General features: G+C 41.1%; 1 long non-coding RNA gene across 1 annotated transcript; it reads right to left on the bottom strand.

Annotated features, from left to right (window-relative positions):
- Window positions 1-747: 747 nt before the first annotated feature.
- Window positions 748-17,634, bottom strand: LOC146681508 (uncharacterized). Its single transcript, XR_014918129.1, has 3 exons — window positions 17,347-17,634; window positions 6,959-7,133; window positions 748-1,336 (listed from the first exon to the last, which is right to left on the bottom strand). It is a non-coding gene; the product is annotated as an uncharacterized LOC146681508 (long non-coding RNA).
- Window positions 17,635-21,640: the final 4,006 nt, after the last annotated feature.

The following is a 21,640-nucleotide window of genomic DNA, read 5'->3' as shown; positions in this document are numbered from 1 at the left end:
CAGCATGAAACTGGGGAAGAAAGTCCAGTAGGATGTAAATATTCAGGACACGTTTGATTTTCATTCTTAACTAGAGTCATGTTCTGTTCTCTGTTGCTCAATATTAGAGCACATGTTCTGCTTGTATCAAGTCTTGCTTCTGATCTTCTGACTCATTAGAAAGCAAACTGATAGTCAGTTATGAGACTTTATCATCAAACCAGAAGGACTGGGTTATGAGGCCTTGGGGATTTTGGCTGTGCTGACCCCAGTGCTAGGAAAATATCCCCGTGACTAAAAACAGAGTGTGGACTGCCATTGTTGATTTGGCTGGTGCTCCATAGCAACCACCTTCCCATAACCTCATGTGATTAACTGCACCTCCAACCCGGTTGATTTCTCCTTTCAGCTCACCTTCCCAAGAGATCCTGTTCACTCCCTTTGAAATAACCCAAGATAACATTAATGATCCTTGGTCTAAAGAGTATGCTGTCTGAGAGCAAATTCTCAATCAGATATGGCCTCAGAAGAGGCCCAATAGTGAGATTAGCAAATAGCTTTTCAGTAAATGAGGAAATAATTGACCTTGCAGTGACACTGGGCTGAACAACCTGTGAGATCAGCCTTGATGCAGTATGCAGTTGTGACATGCCGTTGAGTGCAGGACTGATTTGCAAGTATGACTAAACTGAGACGTCTGTTTCACAGACTTTGATAACAAAACATGAACTCAGCAGAAATCCCTTCTCCATGGAGAAGAAATTCTGAGTAAGCATGCTTACTCAGAATTTCCACATAACAGGTTGGTTGGATTACTTTTGTAGCACCTGCTTACATCTTACCCTGAAAGGAAAGCCTTAAGATTTTAATCAAGGGTAGCTTTATTTTGCCAGGCTTCAAGAAGCCAAATCAAGCTGTTTCAGAACAAATACTGAGGAAATACTGCCCAGTACGTTTGCAGCTACAGGTAAGATGAGACAAACAGTTCATCCATCTTTATGTTCTTTAGGCTTATTTGGACTTTTTTCTTGATGGTTTTTTAGTTTTTATGATATTTATTCTTTTGTTTTTCTTTTTTACCAGAAACAGAAGTAAAATCTCTGCGAAGCACTTCTGTACTGCCATGACACATAAGGAAAGCAAGTCATTAAAAGAAGTGGTGGCATTCAGTTCAAACACTCAGTCAAGCATTATGAATCTACAAAGTTAGTGGTCATACCTGATGCAAGAAAACCTAAACTTAAACTCCAGAAGAAGAAGAAGAAACTCAACACAGGGACTTGGCATCATCAGGTTAATCTGAATTTCAGATCAGGTGAGGCAGTCATGGTCCTGGCAGGCCTCAGGGTTGCTCCTCCTTGAAAAGAGAAAGTGGGTGAATGCACAAGTCTGCAAGATCACCTTAACCTCACCTTGGCCACTGCTAACCGCTTCTTTCGTCTCGCCAGTATTACTTACCTACTCATAAATTACACCGTTTACCCATGCAATAAAATCTGTGAAACTGCAGTCAGCTTCTGATTCCTGCCTCTTGAGTCCAATTCTTGGTTAATTATGGCATTATGACATGTGAGGGAGGAGATCGCTGTTCTCAGATACTAACTCTATGACTCCCAGCACAGACAGCACCTGTCTCTTGCCAGACTGGCAATTGCAAATAACAGAACTTTAGACTATTAGACTCAGTTGGATCAGTTTTGTGTGCTAAAACACTGCAGAACAAATAGAGAACTTTGAAAAAAGAGGACATTCTCAAATCTGAACTGAGTGACGATTGAATAGAATAGAACGCTGCTAATCATTGTTACATTCACTTAAAAACTGGACCATCAGGAATCTGCATGAACAGAGCATCCACCCAACTGCAGAGCTGCTTGTAGATTCTTCAACCTAAACCACTGAGGCTTCCTACTCAAACTGCAGTCCAGGAAACAGCAGGAACAGACTGAGCAGTTCCTGAAAGCTCAAAGACACTGAGAGTAGAAGCCTGCTAAACAAAGGGGTGCAGGGACACCAACAGAGATTCCATTGTGAAATTTAGAATTTTAAAGCCAAGCACTGCAACAGTGAGGACTTTTATGGGAAAACAAATTATTTGAAGGCCCTGAGCTTGGAGCAGGAGCTGCAGAAAATCAACTCTTCCTACCTTTAAAAAAGAGGAGAATAGTAACATCACTGATTATGCTGCAAGAAGTTCTTCCCTGCCTGTTTTTTAGAATAGAATAGAATAGAATTCAACTTTATTGTCATTGCACATGCACAGGTACAGGGCAACAAAATGCAGTTTGCATCCATCCAGAAGTGCTTTAGTGATATAGATATATTACAATATATATTAGCAATAATATAGATATCGTTAGCTTCATAGCATAATTGCCTAAGTCATTTGACTAAGTCAATGACTTAGGCACTTATGCTATGAAGCTAACGATATGTAAGTATATTACAGAAATGGGTCTATTATGGTATGTTATAATGTACATGGTATGAAGTATGTTGTGAATATTCTATAACTATAGGTATGTACAGGCTGTAGTGAGTACAAGCTATGTACAGGATATGAACAGGATATAAATATGAAAAACTATACAGAATATGAAATAAATAACTTTACAGAAATCTGAGATATACAGTTATACAGAAATGGGAACTATGCAAGTTGTAAACAGTTGTAGGGTTAAAAATTATCGTATTTACAGAATGATTATTTACAGAGGTATACAGTAGTGCAGTTAAGATAAGTGAGATATGTGGATAATTTCTACAGAGGCTATATAAAGTGCTAGTGGTTGTAAGTGGTGGTTCAGTCCATGTTATTATTGTGTGTTTGAGGGTACAGTTGTCCATTGTGGGTGTGTGTATGTTCAGTCCATGTGTTAACGTGGGTCAGATGTCAGGAGGCAGAGTTCAGGAGTCTGACAGCTGTGGGGAAGAAGCTGTTCCGGTAGCACCTCCCAGAGGGCAGGAGGGTGAAGAGTCCATGTGATGGGTGACTGGGGTCTCTGATGATTTTCCCAGCCCTTTTCAGACACCGCTTCCTGTAGATGTCTTTTATGGCAGGAAGTGGTGCTCCGGCGATGCGCTGGGCAGTTTTCACGACCCTCTGCAATGCCTTCCGGTCTGAGGTAGAGCAGTTCCCGTACCAGACTGTTATACAGTTGGTCAGGATGCTCTCGATGGTGCAACGATAGAAGTTCACCGGGATGTCTGAGGACAGGTGGTTCTTCCTCAGAGTCCTCAAGAAGAAGAGGCGCTGGTGAGTCTTCTTGACCAGCTTGGAGCAGTTGGTCGTCCAAGTGAGATCCTCGGAGATGTGGACTCCCAGGAACTTGAAGCTGCTCACACGCTCCACAGCCGTCCCCTTAATGTGGATGGGTGGATGTGGGTCAGCATTCCTCCTGTAGTCCACGATGAGCTCCTTGGTCTTCTCGGTGTTAAGCAGCAGGTTGTTTCTGTCGCACCACTCAGCCAGACGATCCACCTCCTCCCTGTAGGCGGCCTCATCGTTGTCACTGATGAGGCCAATCACCGTGGTGTCATCTGCAAACTTAATGATGGTGTTGGAACCATCAGCAGGTCTGCAGTCGTGGGTGAAAAGGGAGTAGAGGAAAGGGCTCATCACACAGCCTTGTGGTACACCGGTGTTCATTGTGATGGTAGATGAGCAGTGGTTATCCAGCCGGACATGTTGGGGGCGGTTGGTCAGGAAGTCCAGTAACCATTTGCAGATGAGGGAACTGATGCCCAGGTCTGTCAGTTTCCTGATGAGTTGTGAGGGGTGGATTGTATTGAATGCTGAACTGAAGTCTATAAACAGCATTCTGGCGTAGGTGTTGTTGTTGTCCAGGTGTGAGAGGACAGAGTGCAGTGCGATGGAGACTGCATCCTCTGTGCTCCTGTTCTGGCGGTATGCGAATTGGTGGGGGTCCAGGGTGGGGGGAGACAGGATTTGAAGTGTGCTAGGACCAGCTGCTCTAAGCACTTAGTGATGATGGGGGTGAGTGCTACTGGGCGGTAGTCATTGAGGCAAGATGGGTTGGAGTTTTTGGGTATCGGGACGATGGAGGTGGATTTGAAGCAGGCCGGTACCACAGCGTGGGCCAAGGACAGATTGAATATGTCTGTGAGCACTCCTGCAAGCTCCCCAGAACATGCTCTGAGAACACGCCCGGGGATGCCATCGGGACCTGCAGCCTTGTGGAAATTGATCCTGCTCAGCACCGCTCCTACATCGGTGGGGGAGAGAGTCAGAGGTTGGTGGTCTGGCGTCACGTCTGCTTTGGCTGTGGTTGTGGGGTTCCCTCGCTCAAAACGAGCATAAAAGTTGTTGAGCTCATTGAGGAAGGAAACATCAGAGGATGTGGGGGAGGGTTTGGTGGTCCTGTAGTCTTTGATGGTCTGGAGTCCTTGCCACATGCGTCGGGGGTTGGAGTTGGAGAAGTGTTCTTCTACCTTCTTTTTGTAATGGTGTTTGGCTTTTTTGATGCCCTTCTTTAGATTAGCCCTGGCTGTACTGTAGGCGTGTGCATCTCCTGACCTAAAGGCGGTGTTGCGGGCCTTCAGGAGGAGACGAACATCCCGGTTCATCCAAGGCTTCTGGTTGGGGTACATGGTGATCCGTTTCTGGGTGGTGACACTGTCTGTGGTTTCGGAGATATACTCCAGTACAGATGAGGCGTATTGGTCCAGGTCTGTGTGGGTGAACATATTCCAGTCTGTGTTTTTAAATCTGTCCTGGAGCACTGCGTCTGTCCCCTCTGGCCACACTTTAATTGTCCTCACAGCAGGTTTCACACGTTGGATGAGTGGTGAATACCTAGGTGTGAGGAACAGGGAGAGATGGTCCGATTGTCCAATGTGGGGGAGGGATGTGGCTTTGTAGGCTCCAGCCAGGTTGGTATACACATGGTCTAAAGTCTTGTCTCCTGTGGTGTGGCAGGAGACATGTTGGTGGAATCTGTCTTTAAGTTGGTGTGGTTGAAGTCGCCAGCAACAATAAAAGCAGCCTCAGGGTGTTTATTCTGGTGTTTGTTAATGGCTGCAGAAAGTTCTTTCATGGCCAACCTAGCATTAGCGTCGAAATTACAAAACCAAATTACCTGCAACTTTGCAGGTAACTTTGAAGAAAGCAAGAGAAAGAAACCTTCAAGCTCAAACTAAGATCAAGTTAGAGAAAAGGTCCAGAAAGAAGCGACTCTGACTGCTTAAATTATTATATAATAAAAATTATAGAAATGATTATAACACTGTCTCCATAAAATGTATAATTGTTTGTAAATAAAGAACTTTTTACACTTGACTTTAAGCACTGGAAGCCCTGCCTAGATTTAGGTTTGGGAAATAAGTTTTGTGTTTTTTTCCTATCCTGAGGTAACGTGTTTCCAGTGCCTGGCCACAACCATAAAAAAGTTCAATAACTCTGCAGTCAGCAAATAAATATTGTAGAATTTGGTAAGAAAAAATGTTGTGAGTGAACATATTACTGATATATTCACTTTAAACATATTTGAGACTCACCAAATATGTAATTTTATGTTTCCGTATAATCAGAGTGCTACTGCAATCCCTTTAAAAACTCTTACTATTGATATTCAGTTATGTTTTAGATCATTTGGGAAGAACTCGGATGATCAAATAGTACCAATAAATATAATTCTGAAATAATATTAAGCCTCCTTTTATACTGTAAAGTATCAACCCTTCAGTAATAGAGAGAAACTAGCGAACCCCAAACAATCAGATGACCCACTATGAGTTCACAGGAAAATGATGCTGGCCATTATACAGAATATAAACTATTTAAAATGATCTTGACTTTAAACATATGCTGCAATATCATCAATCCAATTAATGCTGATGGTGGGGGCTATAATTCTCTCTGCTTGCCTTTCTGTAAAACTCACTGCACCCAGTCTGCAGTCTGTATTTCCCAGTGACAAGTGAAATGAGAGTTTTGGCTTTCCCCCCATGCATTGCAACAGCAAGGTGGTATTTCATGAGACTGTGGTGGAGCAACAAACTCCACCTCAAACCTCCACATGCTAAAATGCCTTTCTGCTTGCTGCAGGTGAACCAGCTGGACCATAACTACTTTTCATTTATTCATGACTTATGTGAAAAATTGATCTGTGGTCTTAAATGGTCTTTTCATTGTGTAAATGACAGTTTAAATAATTATGATAGCTTTGTTTTCAAGGATGAACGCCACTGTAGCCACACAGTGTGTGTTTATGTGTGTTGGTAAGTTGTAATTACTGTGCTGGGCTTATTTGCATAAGTAATTATCACTGACAGACACTGGTCTTTTCCTGTGTTTAGTCAGCCAGCTGAATCCCAACAAAAGGAGGAAAATGCTGTAAAGTGAATGTAATTCACGATGAACATGTGCGGGGGTGGAGGTGAAAAACATGTCAAAATATTCAAATTTAACGTCACAAATTGTGTGATTAAACTGCATCAAACTGCTCACTCGGCACAGCTGCCTTGCCCATTGAGTCAAAAGAAAACAGATCAACTGTGAGATGAAAACAAGCCAGATTAAAGTCATTTCTGGGGAAACTTCATTCAGCTACAGTCACCCCGATAAAACTCTAGAGTGTAATGAAATAAAGCAGACCAATAACATGAAAGTAAAAGCACTCACAAGAATCAGTGGTTCTGTGTGGGAGAGATGCCTCTTTCCTCATCTGAGCTGACACTATTGTTACAACCCCCTAAGGTGGAGCAGCCAGTGGAAAGGCTGATTTGTCATGACTGGGTAAATGTACACTCATTCTGTGTGTATGGGTGTGGGTGTGCATGTGGAGTGTGGGTGTTGGAGTTGATATTGTTCCTGGAGGTGCTGCTGAGCTGACAGTGGCATAAGTCACATGTGGGCTTCCTGTGTTTTACAAAAGCAAGACGGATGATAGTGAGTTTATGCGTTTGCAAGAGCGTGTGCCCACGAGCTACAAAACGGTGCCTGTGTTATCTGACTTACCTACAGCGCCAGACAAGGATTCAGTTACTATGACCATAAAGAAGCCTGGAGCAATTCTCTTGGCAGAGATTATTATGCTGTGCGATTATCTGCCATCAACGCAGAGCTGTCACATCCTCCATAATTCGCCGCTGACACTAGCCCACCGCCACTTAATTTCGTTGTCAGTTATGTTCTAGGACACGGAGGAGAAAAGCCTGTGTTAGGTAAACTGGAAGAGAAAGCAGTGAGGAAGAAGCTCAACTTGTGCCTGACCCAAGCCTGCTGGGTTATTTAAAAGAGTTTTTCTCCCCAGGTTCATTTAAAGCAGTTTACAGAACAGATTTTGGGCTTTTATTGTCTTTTAAAAATTATTATCAGCAGCTCAGGCTCTGCAGAGGAAATATAATCTATTTCTATCACATTTCATGCACTCACATGAACCGCATGCATGTAGCACCTTGAGTTGAGAATGAATAATGACAGCTATTAATCTCCCAGACACTTGAGGTTTGATTGAATTTTCCCTAAAGCTAGTCTTGACACTGCACACTGCACAAGATTTCTCATCTGTTCAGGGTTTTTCCCCCATATAGCTGTTTTCATTTATTGAAATTTGTGTGATAAATGGGAAGAACTGCAAGCAGAGCAAAGCTTATCGGTCCAGGGATAGTAGAGAGAAATTGACAATGGAGATGAGATGATTACAGGAGGTCAGGCAGAGTGAGAGTGACACAGCATCGGGCTGAGAAAAGAAAAAAATGGATTAATGGAAAAACTAAATCACATCAAGTGGAAATTAAATCACTAGTGCTGACATTTTGGACCTAGTATCAAAATGGGCTCCAACATTATCTAATTACTAAAAGCTTCAAATACAGCAGCATGACTGAAAAAGTCCAAACTCAACAGAAAAATGACACTGTTGAGGACGGACAAGGTAAGCGACTCATGTTGTAACTAGAGATGGCACGATACCACTTTTTTATGTCCGATACCGATATCATAAATTTGAATATCTGCCGATACCGATATGAATCCGATATAGTGTGTTTTAATCAACAAAACTGTTTTTTAAAATATCTTGCTGCATTTTGTATAAGTTCATACTCAAGTTTAAAACAACAACTACGCTAAAGCTATTCTGTTATACCTGTATGCAAAAAAAAATATTTCATAGTTCAGCAATACTGATCAATCTAATAAACTTAAACCTACACCATCCTCCCTATTCTGGTATTTTAAAGAGTACTTAGCAGAAATATTAAGCAATATTAACCAACTAATAGGGTTGCAAACTCCCAGCAAAAAAAAAAAAAAAAATAGGGAACCACCCTCCACCTCATGATGCTTAATTGACGTAATCAACCTTAATTTGATGCAGTGTGAAAAAAAAAATACACAGAAATCAATTATTTTTCAAGAAATATTAAATAGATTCAACATCTTTCTTCAACAGAATTGCAGATTGAACAAATGGTATCTTTCCAAAGGAAAAAGTACTATAGCTTACTAGGGTATATTAGACTTAACAGTTACTATATACAGTAATAGACTTCTATACATTTTACATCAGATTAAAACTTTGGGTGTAAGATTCGGATAATTATTTATTAAAAGCTCGACATTTTAAATGAGAATAAGAAAGAAAAGTATGTCTTTGTGCCCCTTTTCCCTGTTCCTGCCCTATCGGCCCCCCTGGCTAAACTTTGCTAGATCCGCCCCTGCACAGTTACCAGCCGTCAGCTACGTAGAAAAAAATCCTGGTGTAGAAAGTTATATTAAATAAATTCTAACAACAGCTTATCAAGCTAAAACGTGCTGCTGTTGTTCAGCCGCTGGTTTCCTCTTTCTGGCGCGAAGTGAACAATAAACAAACAAGAGAGACGGACTCGCGACAGAAAAGCCAATCAGCTGATCATTGATCAGTTTCGATTGAAGTAGCAGCAGGAGAGAGAGAGAGAGAAGAGGCAGTCGCTCCATATATTGGTTGTTAAGCTTAACGCTGGAATGCTTTACAAACATTCAGAGATGAACTTACACACTTGCTTTACTTCTCTCGGGGATAACTTCCTCGGAGATGAAATGCCGGATTGCTAGGCTGCAAATACACAGAGCCGCTCTATCACGTGACCCGTTCTGCTGCGATGTGCTACGGTTATGAGCCGAGTTACGCCATGTCGCAAGTTTTGTGAGGTGTTTTTTCTATATATAATGGATCGGATTACACTTTTTTATTTTTCTCTGATATCCGATCCAGTAATTGACGTCAGTATCGGACCGATACCGATACGTAATATCGGATCGGTCCATCTCTAGTTGTAACTGACGTCAGACGCCAGAGATTTTGGCGGAAAATTAAAGCGAATGGTAGTTTGGAATTGAACAAATTCCTTTAAGCTTCAGTATTACCAAATACACTTATCAATTGTCTTATAACTAACAATATTTGTCTACATCATCTCCAACACCCTGGAGAACAACGGGAAGAGTTTAGAGGCTCTCCAAGATTACATTGATCAGTGCTTCCAGGATCTCGTAATGAAGAAGGCTCAGAGTGCATCTTCCCCGGCCAAATCTGAGTCGCCATCGTCGTCTGGCACAACATCGCCAGCCGGCAAAGATATTGCCGACATACTGGAGCACAGCTCAATGCTAAACTCATTCACATATTTGTCATGGGCTCATATGTTCTCTTGGGTTTAATGAATATTCTATCAGATTCTCAGGATTGTCCCCGTTTCCCTGTGTACACGTTGGGGTGTGTGTGTGTGCTGAGGTGTTCGTGCTTTGCTGCCACACCAGACCTGGGGAGCCAGCCACACCTGGAGTAATCACACTTACCTGTTGCCAATCAGCTTCGTCAGCTAAGAGAGCAGTCGGCACGGGGTTGTTCTTTTCCTAAACCTAACCAAGCAATTTTATTGCTCTCAATCTAAATCTAATTTCAAATAGCTGATATAGACTGATGTATCAAACTGCTGCATGCACTCACTGTGTCCCATTTGGATTTCCATGTACAACATCTGCATAAGCTGACCTATTTTTCACAGTAATAATATATATATATATATATATATATACACACACACAGTGGGGCAAAAAAGTATTTAGTCAGCCACCGATTGTGCAAGTTCCCCCACTTAAAATGATGACAGAGGTCAGTAATTTGCACCAGAGGTACACTTCAACTGTAAGAGACAGAATGTGAAAAAAAAAAATCCATGAATCCACATGGTAGGATTTGTAAAGAATTTATTCGTAAATTAGGGTGGAAAATAAGTATTTGGTCATCTCAAAGAAGGAAAATCTCTGGCTCTCACAGACCTGTAACGTCCTCTGTAAGAAGCTTTTCTGTCCCCCACTCGTTACCTGTATGAATGGCACCTGTTTGAACTCATCATCTGTATAAAAGACACCTGTCCACAGCCTCAAACAGTCAGACTCCAAACTCCGCCATGGCCAAGACCAAAGAGCTTTCGAAGGACACCAGGAAAAGTATTGAAAAGTATTGTAGACCTGCACCAGACTGGGAAGAGTGAATCTACAATAGGCAAGCAGCTTGGTGTGAAAAAATCAACTGTGGGAGCAATCATCAGAAAATGGAAGACATACAAGACCACTGATAATCTCCCTCGATCTGGGGCTCCACGCAAGATCTCATCCCGTGGGGTCAAAATGATCATGAGAACGGTGAGCAAAGATCCCAGAACCACACGGGGGGACCTGGTGAATGACCTGCAGAGAGCTGGGACCAAAGTAACAAAGGTCACCATCAGTAACACACTACAACGGCAGGGAATCAAATCCCGCAGTGCCAGACGTGTTCCGCTGCTGAAGCCAGTGCATGTCCAGGCCCGTCTGAAGTTTGCCAGAGAGCACATGGATGATACAGCAGAGGATTGGGAGAATGTCATGTGGTCAGATGAAACCAAAGAAGAACTTTTTGGTATAAACTCAACTCGTCATGTTTGGAGGAAGAAGAATACTGAGTTGCATCCCAAGAACACCATACCTACTGTGAAGCATGGGGGTGGAAACATCATGCTATGGGGCTGTTTTTCTGCCAAGGGGACAGGACGACTGATCCGTGTTAAGGACAGAATGAATGGGGCCATGTATCGTGAGATTTTGAGCCAAAACCTCCTTCCATCAGTGAGAACTTTGAAGATGAAACGAGGCTGGGTCTTCCAACATGACAATGATCCAAAACACACCGCCCGGGCAACAAAGGAGTGGCTCCGTAAGAAGCATTTGAAAGTCCTGGAGTGGCCTAGCCAGTCTCCAGACCTCAACCCCATAGAAAATCTGTGGCGGGAGTTGAAAGTCCGTGTTGCTCGGCGACAGCCCCAAAACATCACTGCTCTCGAGAAGATCTGCATGGAGGAATGGGCCAAAATACCAGCTACTGTGTGTGCAAACCTGGTAAAGACCTATAGTAAACGTTTGATCTCTGTTATTGCCAACAAAGGTTATGTTACAAAGTATTGAGTTGTATTTTTGTTATTGACCAAATACTTATTTTCCACCCTGATTTACGAATAAATTCTTTACAAATCCTACCATGTGGATTCATGGATTTTTTTTTCACATTCTGTCTCTCACAGTTGAAGTGTACCTCTGTTGCAAATTACTGACCTCTGTCATCATTTTATGTATCGGTATCGGTCCGATACTGACCTAAATTACTGGATCGGATATCGGAGAAAAATAAAAAATGTAATCCGATCCATTAAATATCACGAAAGCACCTCACAAAACTTGCAACACGCCGTAACTCGCCTCAGAAGTTAGCACGTCGGAGCAGTATGCATCACGTGATAGAGCGGCTGTAGCATGCGGGACCTGTCGGTGGTCTGGATAGCATTTGGAGCTTCGCTAGCAACCCGGCATTTCATCTCTGACAAAGTTATCCCCGAGAGAAGTAAAGCAAGTGTGTAAGTCCATCTCTGAATGTTTGTAAAGCATTCCTGCGTTAAGCTTAACAAGCGACTGCCTCTTCTTGCTGCTACTTCAATCATGAAACTGCTCAATGATCAGCTGATCAGCTTTTCTGTCGCGAGTCCGTCTCTCTGGTTTGTTTTTGGCCCACTTTGCACCAGAAAGAGGAAACCAGTGGATAAACAACAGCAGCACGTTTAAGCTTGATCAGCTGTTGTTAGAATTTATTTAATATTACTTTCTACTCGAGGATCTTTTTTTACGTAGCTGACGCTGGTAACTGTGCAGGGGCGGATCTAGCAAAGTTTAGCCAGGGGGGCCGATAGGGCATTAACAGGGAAAAGGGGGCACAAAGACATACTTTTCTTTCTTATTCTCATTTAAAATGTCTAGCTTTTAATAAATAATTATCTGACATCCAAAGTTTTAATTTGATGTAAAATGAATAGAAGTCAATTACTGTATATAGTAACTATTAAGTCTAATATATATACCCTAGTAAGCTATAGTACTTTTTCCTTTGGGAAGGTACCATCTGTGCAGTCTGCAATTTTGTTGAAGAAAGATGTTGAATCTATTTAATATTTCTTGAAAAATAATTGATTTCTGTGTATTTTTTTTTCCACACTGCATCAAATTAAGGTTGATTACGTCGATTAAGCATCATGAGGTGGAGCGTGAGGGGTGGTTCCCTATTTTTTATTTATTTATTTTTGTTGTTGCTGGGAGTTGGAACCCTATTAGTTAGGTTGCTTAATATTTCTGCTAAGTACTCTTTAAAATACCAGAATAGGGAGGATGGTGCAGGTTTAAGTTTATTAGATTGATCAGTATTGCTGAACTATGAAATATTTTTTTTTGCATACAGGTATAACAGAATAGCTTTAGTGTAGTTGTTGTTTTAAACTTGAGTATGAACTTATACAAAATGCAGCAAGATATTTTAAAAAACAGTTTTGTTGATTAAAAAACACTATATCGGATTCATATCGGTATCGGCAGATATCCAAATTTATGATATCGGTATCGGTATCGGACATAAAAAAGTGGTATCGTGCCATCTCTAATATATATATATATATATATATACATATATATATACATAAAATAGGCAGCACAGTGGTTAGCACAGTGGTTAGCACTGTTTCCGCACAGCAAGAAGGCCCTGAGTTCAATTCCAACATCAGGCCGGGGTCTTTCTGTGTGGAGTTTGCATGTTCTCCCCGTGTTTGCGTGGGTTCCCTCCGGGTACTCCGGCTTCCTCCCACCGTCCAAAGACATGCAGCTTGTGGGGATAGGTTAATTGGATAATCCAAATTGCCACTAGGTGTGAATGTGTGAGTGAACGTGAGTGCGAATGGTTGTCTGTCCCTGTGTGTTAGCCCTGCGACAGACTGGCGACCTGTCCAGGGTGTACCCTGCCTCTCGCCCTATGACAGCTGGGATAGGCTCCAGCGCCCCTGCGACCCTGAAAAGGATAAGCGGAAGTGGATGGATGGATGGATGGATGTATATATATATATATATATATAAGAGGAGGAAAAAGATGTCGAAGCTTGACTTGACAGGGCTGCTCTCTTTGTGTGAAGGATTTGCGATAACTGACTATGTGCAATTTTTGTGCAACTCTTCTTCTGACAAAGTTGTATTTTTGTATTTTCCTACTCAGTTGTATATAGTATTTGTATTTCTATTTTATTCTATTGTATATATTGTTCTATTCTATTTTATTCTATTGTATATAGTATTTTATTTTATTCTATTGTATTTTATTGCATTCCAGTGTTTTCTAATTTCTGCTACATAACTTTGCACTTTTGCTGTAACAAAACAAATTTCCCACCTGTGGGACTAATAAAGGTCATCTTATCTTATCTTACAAGAAGCAGAGTTCGAATCTCTGCTAAGACAGGTTACACACTGGGTCAGTTTTTATGTTTAAGGGAATAGTGCTGAATTTTTTGTATATCCATTTTGTTTTCTTTGTTCTTTTTGAGCATTCTTTAATGCTCAAAAAAATCAAATGAGGGTAGGATGACACGTTTACTTTGATTTCACAGACATTAGGAAGAGGTAATGGATAATAGGTGCTGATTTGTAAATAACTGAACATGAATAATTTGACCTTATTATATATATTATCTTGCAGTATATTTCTAACTAAGCAGTTCATTCTTTCACTTGACAATGCTTTCTTTAAAGATATAACACACATTAGTGTGAACTTGCAAAAAGGGCAGATGTGAAAATGTAAAAATGTAATTTATGGTAAATTACACACACTGAGCAGGTTACATTGGGGAGCAATGTGGCTGCATAATGACAAATATCCTGGAAACAAAGGATCTACTAAAAAAGATTCAAAAGAGTGGAATTAAAGGAACAAGGTTAGGCTCCTAAGGTTAATGATTATGGTCAGGGAAACCTTGTAATTATGGTTAATAAAAAGACAAAAGCTAATTTTAGAGCTTTGATTCTTTAACACCTTTACTTTCTTTGCACTTCAGTAAAAACACAAGGCTTCCTCAACCCTGAACAAGCACCAAACACTTGGAACAGATGTAATTTGTGAGGTCCAGACATACCCATTGTGCCCATTATTTTCAGCTAACAGAGTCCTATTTTCTCTAAATAATTAAATTAGCAGTATCATGAATATTCAGTGGACTTGTGGTTGTTTTCAGCCTTCCATACTTGCCAGCTATTTAATGTAAGATGCCAGCTGTGAAATTCTGATAAATGGAAACATATTTGTGATGCACATCCATGTGCAGTATCTCAAGATGAAAGCCCTCAGAGTGACAGGCACAAAATGTTTGCATTTTTCTCCATGCTGTTCTTACAAAGCATTTCGTGTTGACAAGTTCGGAGAAAAATGTCAAACAAGTGCAGAGAGAACATCTGAGTTTCTTCTACCCTCTACATTCTGTCTATAAATTCATACATTCCATCACTGCAAAGCCAGCTTGAAATAGCCTTGTTTTCACATTCGAAGCTGTGTTGTCTGTCAACAGCGTGGAACCAGCCGAACACTCTCTCAGGCATCTGCTGAGGATTTCCCAGGCCTTGGAGTAAGCATGGAATCAGAGAGGAGGCAAATGTGAAATGCAGATAGAGTAGATGGAGGCTTAAGACTGGCTTAGATTTTCAGAGACAGAGAGAGATGGAAGAGGCTGTGGGAAACAGAGAAACTGGGCCACAATGTGTAGACAAAAATAAATAAATAGAAAAAGATACAAAAAGCTGACATGTAGTTATAAAGAGAAAGCATAGCTTCTTTTATTGTTGTGAACCTCTGGTCTTTTTCAGTCATCTGTCTTGATTTGATACAGTTTTCTGTGTGCTGTTGCACTCTTTTCATTATCATCTCTCTTGGTTTGTTGCCAGTGGTTTGTTCACTGACGTGCAAGGTGGGAACTGGTTTTAATGGAGCTTAATCACATGTCAAATGATGATTTGGATCATTACAGTGCACAGTGGTTATTGACAGAAAAAATCTATTCTGCGAGAATCGTATAATAGTTACATAGACCCTGTGAGAAAAGTGACCAAAGCTGATAAGCATGAAAACAGACAGAAAAACAACCGGCCTTGATGTGGAAAATATCCACAAGAACAATCACTCTAACTGCAACTAGGACATCCACTCCTTCCCATGAGTGCAAGTACAAGCAAATTAGGTTCTGCAACACAGCGACTCAAAAAGAAAAGGTAGCTGCTCATTCAAAGTCCCAACATCAAACCGGCTTAAGTGCTGTGGTGAGACCTTAAGAGAGCTGTGCAAAACAAAATGTCAACAAGCCTTAATGACCTGACACAAAGCTGTAAAGAAAGTCAGCCAAAGTTCCTCTATAATAGTGCCACAGACTGATAAAGTCACACAGAAAACATGACTTGAAGTTATTGCTGTTAAACACGACCCTACACACTACTGGTTGTAGGGTTGTGTGTGGTGTGCACTTAGTTTTCACACACACACTTCTGTACTTTGGCTTTAGATTTTGCAAATTAAACAATAAAACAAAACTTAAAGAGAGTTTCATTTATTTTCACAACTATATTTTATGACTTTGACATACAGTAACAAATAAATAAAAAAAACATAAAAGTAATAATAATAATGGATTGGATTTATATAGTGCTTTTAAAGGCACCCAAAGCACTTTACAATGCCACTATTCTTACACTGGTGGAGGCAAGCTACAGTTGTAGCCACAGCTGCCCTGGGGCAGACTGACAGAAGCAAGGCTGCCATATCGCACCACCAGCCCCTCTGGCTGGCGGTGGGGTAAAGGGTCTTGTCCAAGGACACAGCGATGAGGACAGAGAACCCAGGGATCGAACTGGCGACCTTCCGCTCTCTTACAGATGCGCTTCCCAACCCTCTGAGCCACAGTCGCCCGTATAAAAGTATTGGCAAACACACTAAGAAATTACAGTCTTAATAAAAGAGCACCCTCATGTGATGAGGTTTGGAATTCCAAGTGGAAACTGTTTAAAGAGAGGCTGATTCAGTTCTTTGAGTACATGCAATAACTAATTAACCATTTTCCCCAAAGTATTGTGGAAAACACCTTCAGGCCTCAGCAGCGTCATTTCACTAAGCTCTAATTAAGACAACAAGGATTTAGTATCCTCCTATCACATTAGCCGGAAGAAGAATTTTAAGTGGCCAAACTGTTGAAAGGGGTGCATTTACTGCTTTTGTTTTTTTTAAATAAGTTATGTGACTAATATATATGTTCCCCTTTGAAATGTTGCAAATATGGTGGATCGCAATTTCAGTAATGGAACTCCCAAGTCTCAGTGTACTCAACCATACAACAGTCAGTTAGCATTCACGATTTAAAAGGACAACATGAAAGAATACACTGAGACTGACTATGCAAGTGATTCACCAGCAGGCTCTCAAACACTCCAGGGGAATTTCTTCAGTAAACCCCATAATTCAGTCACTTGTCAGCTTGTCAGCTTAATAATTTTCTGTATGACTTTATCTGTTTCTCATTGTTTCAGTTCTATGAGATATGCCAGCATTTCTTTGTGCACAGCCAGTGTTGGGGAGTAACGGAATACATGTACCGCCGTACTTTCCGGTTTTATATTGTCGCGGGTCAGGACTGTTTGGGTTTTGCTTGACAGCTATGCTCTGTTGTTCCAGGTGGCAGCGTTACGGTTGCCATGGTTACAGGGTGACACACACTCTCTCTCTCTCCGTGTTTCCTGGGTGAGAGAGGCCTTTTTGTTGTTATGCTAAGCTAATAGGCAGAATGCTACAGGGTTAACCCTAACCCTTCCCAACACTGCTAAAACGGCGGGTTCCGTGTCAAATAGCTTTACTTTGTTGTGTGGGTCAACTTTGCTTGCGAGAGACAAAGAGAGGCGTTGAAAGGCTGCTCCAACGGAACTTATTGTTTCGGAGGAAAACATGAACACAGCGTACAGTCGAGTCTTAATAGCTTACTTACAACTGGGCTCGTCAGGCACTCTTCTTGGCTGCAGTGGTTATTATTATATTTACATGCTTCCAGCTCCCGTTTTTGCTCGATGACAGCTTGTACTTTTCCACTCGCCTTTTTCTCCCTTCTCGCGCTCACAGACCCATAACGTGTATGGCAGTCCATTCTCCCTGCAGCACGGACTACACTGCCCATGATGCTACATTCTTTAGAGCTATACCTGTAGCATTCTGCCTATTAGCTTAGCACAACAACAAAAAGGCGCTCTCTCACCCAGGAAACACGCAGAGAGAGAGCGTCACCCTGTAACCATGGCAACCGTAACGCTGCCACCTGGAACAACAGAACATAGCTGTCAAACAAAACCTAAACAGTCCTGTATGTATGTTACTCCCCAACACTGCGTATTAGTCAGAGGTCCCGTTCGGAGCCGCGGACCTTCAGTAACAGTAATAAATGACAGCAATAGTACATTCATGTAGTTGTAAAAAGCATGATAATATATTAAGTAATCCAAAGTATTCAGAATACGTTACTCTCATTTAGTAACGTAACGGAATACGTTACAGAATACATTTTGGGGCATGTATTCTGTAATCTGTAATGGAATACATTTTAAAAGTAACCTTCCCAACACTGTGCACAGCACTTAAAGGTCCTGTCACAGCATTTTAATTGGGTCTGGACTTTTACTGAACCATTTCAACACCCTTGATTCTTTTCTTTTTCAGCTAGTCTGTAGTGTTTTACAGGAATGGACAGAGTGCAGGGTAAATCAATTAGGTGTGGACTATTAAACATTAGGTCTCATTCTCTCTTTTTATTAGTGAAACATGGTTAGAGTAGGATGAATGTAACAATGTAATGTAAATGACTCAACATGCCCCGAGTCATATTAACTTTCAAAATCCTCAACACAGGCCAAAGAGGAGGAGTGACAGCAATCTTTCACTCTAGCTTGTCAGTTAACCAAAGACCTGGACTGAGTTTTAGTTCATTTAAAAGACTGGCTCTTAGCCCTGTCCATGGTTGTTGCTCAGGCGACCTCTTTAAATATTTGGAAAAGGAGTCTGATATGAGGACTTGGTGAATAAACTCTCACATTTCATGGTGTGAAAATGTATTTAAACTGTTTATAAGAGGAAAGTGTGATTTTTAGGCTAACACCACCTGGCATAATGTTAGCTTATATCCAGCTATTGTTGTCTGCCTGTTTATGTCTAATCTACTGAGAATAAGTAATTGCAACAGTACTAACAATAAAAAATGCATGTTTACGCACTTTTTTCTGTTCTGCAGTCATGACCTAAGTTCAGAAGATGAGACTTTGAGGCGAAGAGGAAGAAGATGATGATGAGGAGAGAATGAAGGAGCAGAAAGACATAATGAGAAAGAGATTTTGAAAATATACATGTATCAATGTTAAATCATCATATAGAGTTTGAACGAGCTATTAGTGATCTTCAAATTAAAAGTGACTTCTAAGGTGCACTATCTATGTGGCTGGTCTCTGACCCCATACACAAAACATGATTAGGTGGAACAATAATGTGGGCAATTTACATGGAAGCAAAACTATATCTTAACCAAGAGAGAGCCTTTTATTTATGGCCAGTGTTGGGAAGGTTACTTTTAAAATGTATTCCACTACAGATTACAGAATACATGCCCCAAAATGTATTTTGTAACGTATTCCATTACGTTACTCAATGATAGTAACGTATTCTGAATACTTTGGATTACTCAATATATTATCATGTTTTTTACAACTAATGAATGTACTATTGCTGTGTGATTTATTACTATTACTGAAGGCTACTCGCCATACCAATAGCAACTAGATTTTTAAATCTTAATATAAAATGAGTAACAGTAGGGTGGACATTAGGCAAGGCTGCACTTTTTGCAGCGATCTCGTATAAAAAACTATTCCACACTTATATAAAACAGGTCCGCGGCTCCAAACCGTAGTAAAGGGACCTCTGGCTAATAAGTCGGGTTCCGTGTCGGCTCGTAGCTGAAAACTAGCTTTACTTTGTTGTCTGGGTCAACTTTGCTAGCGAGAGACAGAGAGAGGTGTTGAAGGGCTGCTCCAACAGAACTTATTGTTTCGGAGGAAAACACGAACACGGTGTACAGTTGAGTCTTAATAGCTTACTTACAACTGGGCTCATCAGGCACTCTTCTTGGCTGCAGTGGTTATTATTATATTTACATGCTTCCAGCTTCTGTTTCTGCTCGGTGACAGCTCGTACGTTTCCACTCTCCTTTTTCTCCCTCCCTCGCTCACAGACACATAACAGGTATGGTAGTCCATTCTCCCTGCAGCACGGACTACACTGCCCATGAGGCTACATTCTTTAGGGCTATGCCTGTAACACTCTGCTATTGCCTTCATATTAAATCATTTTAAAAAATATTTCTTCTTATTATGAGATGCGAGATTCAGACACAGGCATTTGAGCCTCTTAATGCGTGTTTTGTTTGAAACTAAAAAAAGAGAGGGCATAGCCGAACATATGAAACAGGAAAAGACCGCCGTGTAATCCCTTTATTTCAACAAAGTAACTGTATTCTAAATACCACCTTTTTAAACAGTAACTGTAATGGAATACAGTTACTCATATTTTGTATTTTAAATACGTAACGGCGGTACATGTATTCGTTACTCCCCAACACTGTTTATGGCTGGTGAAATATAACAAAATAAAAGGCAGAAGAAAACTAAGACAAAACTGTTAACACTAAACTGGGGAACTAAAACACTAAACACTAGAGGCAAAGAACATAAAACCTTGAACATGGAAAAAACCTGAACGTGAGAATGTGAAACTTGACAGGAGATAAACAGACGGCCTGACGAGGGACAAAGGGAAAGCAGACACAATATATACACAGAAGGGTGATGAGGGAATGGAAACACGTGTGGAACACAGCAGGAAGGAATCAGACGTGACGACACAGGGGGAAGGGAAATTGAACGCGCCGAACACAGTAACGAGACTGTCAAAATAAAACAGGGAACACACTGAGATGCATACTAAGACACACAGGCTTGACACTAAGGTCGGGGAAGAAACAGAGATGGATGAAGGCAGGCTGAGGAGATAGAGAGGGCGAGAGAGGGAGGGACACATAGACGAAGACAAAGGCACAAAAGGAACTAAAAGACAAGAGAGCATAAACCGCGAATTACAAATAAACCCAGTAACATAAAAAGGACTAATCTAATTACTAACTGTAAAAACTTGAACTTAAACATCTTCCAAGTGTAGCAAAAGGACTCATGAATAAAAAATAAGCTCAAAATCCTGGATCAACGACTCAGCACCCTGACAGTAAGAGCTGCTGTTTATGCGTGAAACAGAGTAATAATTCCCTTTGTACACGTCACATAGACAGATTCATAAATCCTCTGCATACTGTGTAGCTCATGTAAAAGTAAGTGTCATATCTGTTTCAAGTTTATGAAATTATAACAAACACTCATATCAAATTCTCAAGAAGTCTTGGACACCTTGTTCCTTTGCCTGCTCTCTGAATCAAATGATCTTCATATTTCTAGCCCATCAGCTATTTATGAGACTGCACACTCATGTACTCATGCAACTATGCTCCTATTCCTCTGAAGCTTGCAGCTGGTCATAAATATGAGACTGCTGCTTTCAGGAGAAGGTGAGGCTGAGCTCTGTGCTTCTATCAGTTCCATGAGATCAGCTTCCATCCCAGGGCATTAAGAGTTAATTTATCGCTCACGCAATTCAAATTCAGCCCGGCTGTCACACTTATCTCTGTCAAATGCTTGCGGTGCCCCGCCTCACGTCCTGATGCATGCCTCCTATTTAAATTCCATCTATTTGCTGTGGGTGACAGAAAATAATTCATGCTGCCGAGATGCTGTCATCGACAAGGACAGTTTCTCCTGAAACGTATCAATATTAATGCCACATATCAATATTTAGGCTTGTTTTACACATCTGAGTCGCTCTGCAGCAGGGGTTAACTTTTTTGCTTATGGACATGCATGAATAGCTTGGCGAATGTGGCTGCCTTTAAAACACACATTGACAAATCCATCATTAATGGAGTGATGCAAACGTAAACACAATGGGAAGTCTGGAGCTCATTCTGTTCTTCTGCCATTGATTTGTTTTGCAGAGTAAAGTTATTTCAAAACAGATCTGAATGTTCAGTCCCGGTGGCGGCCAAAATCGACTTTGGTTTGATGCATATTTATCAAATTTTTAAAACTTGGCATATAGAACAAAGAGTAATAGCTTATGTGCTTTTCATAGATGAACTG

The sequence above is a fragment of the Copadichromis virginalis genome, linkage group LG23 (assembly GCF_057382275.1).
Source record: "Copadichromis virginalis isolate Kocher_CV1m ecotype Utaka linkage group LG23, C_Virginalis_male_GT1.1, whole genome shotgun sequence".
NCBI classification, from domain to species: domain Eukaryota; kingdom Metazoa; phylum Chordata; class Actinopteri; order Cichliformes; family Cichlidae; genus Copadichromis; species Copadichromis virginalis.
The sequence above is the reverse complement of the archived record's forward strand: the minus strand, read 5'-3'. Positions and strand labels throughout refer to the sequence as shown.